Source organism: Sinocyclocheilus grahami, unplaced genomic scaffold (assembly GCF_001515645.1).
Source record: "Sinocyclocheilus grahami isolate Dianchi unplaced genomic scaffold, SAMN03320097.WGS_v1.1 scaffold40252.1, whole genome shotgun sequence".
Taxonomy (NCBI): Eukaryota; Metazoa; Chordata; class Actinopteri; order Cypriniformes; family Cyprinidae; genus Sinocyclocheilus; species Sinocyclocheilus grahami.
This window is the reverse complement of record NW_015523698.1, coordinates 1-1,249: the sequence shown is the minus strand read 5'-3', so window position 1 is coordinate 1,249 and position 1,249 is coordinate 1. Positions and strand designations below refer to the sequence as shown.

Here is a 1,249-nt window from a genome sequence, read left to right as displayed (position 1 = left end):
GGGCTTTCAGGTAAGATTTCACTTGAGCTAAATTAGAAAAAAATACCATTTTGTTAATTCTGTGACACTTCAAGGTAACGTTACAAGCACTCGGTGTGCTACAGCACAGGTGAAGAGACTGGGGCTCATTTCCAACTAACGGTAACTTGTTTAGCTAACGGTCACGATAACTTAGCGATTTTTTATATTATTGTTAGCGCCTAAATGTATTTCCAGCAATTTCTCGGAGGAAAAATGTTAATAAAGCGAAGTCCCAACTGCTTTTCCACCGCGTTTTTCACTGTTGTAGGCTAACGTTACCAGAAAGAATCCGTTTCTACGGTGAGCTATTTTTTCTGTTGCTTTTCAACTACAAAACTGAGTTTAAATTCATTATTGAATAATAATTGTTTGAGACTGTAAATTATTAATGTAATTGTTTAACTCTAAATGTTTATTTGTGTAAATGCTGTGAGTGCGTTGAGCTCTGCGCGAGCTGGGAGCAGAATTGCCATGGAAACGTCTCTCGCTGCTGTTTTCACTGCTTTCAGGTTTCAAGTTTAGTCCCTAAAATCACACAAATATTACATACAAACGTTCCTGACATGTTTCTTACTTGTAATTGACATGTTTCTACTGAATATTTATTTTATAGAAATGGTTTAGCCTCTTCGAAAAAGTCCGTTAGCATCTCAACCGTTTTCAGACGAGGTAGGCTAACTCTGTAGATTGAGCTCTTGTTTATGAAACTTTGGGCTTTTAATCAAATCTTCATGTGTATGAGATGTTTTGATAGATCTGTAAAGGTTTTGCTGGTGATTTGTCAATGGGTTATTGGAAATAGGACTTAAATATGTACTTAACCTAAACATATACACTGTACTGTGACCCGATGACGTCACTTACATGGAGAGTATAATCGGCTGAAAACAAGTTCAATATTGATAAATTGTTCTGTGATTTCAGGAGGACAGAAAGAAACTCTACAGAACAGATGGGAAGCTCCAAGATTTCAACATTTCTGAAGGAGCTGCTGACTGAGAAGTAGAAAATACAGGTGAACTGAACTAGAAGCTCATGAAATAACTTAATATGCATTTTTCCACAATATATTTTACCTATATCCCCATGCACCTGTTATTTCCTTTGGCAAAATGTGTGTGTGTGTGTGTGTATATATATATCTATCAGGGCTCCAGACTGCGACCGAATAGTTGCATTTTGTGACCATTTTTTCCTGCTGATGTGACTAAATGTTTTTAGAGGTTGC

General features: G+C 36.7%; 1 long non-coding RNA gene across 1 annotated transcript; it reads left to right on the top strand.

The window, feature by feature from the left end:
* Nucleotides 1–435: 435 nt before the first annotated feature.
* LOC107580695 (uncharacterized) lies at nucleotides 436–1,165 on the top strand. Its single transcript, XR_001608685.1, has 3 exons — nucleotides 436–530; nucleotides 635–690; nucleotides 946–1,165. It is a non-coding gene; the product is annotated as an uncharacterized lncRNA (long non-coding RNA).
* Nucleotides 1,166–1,249: the final 84 nt, after the last annotated feature.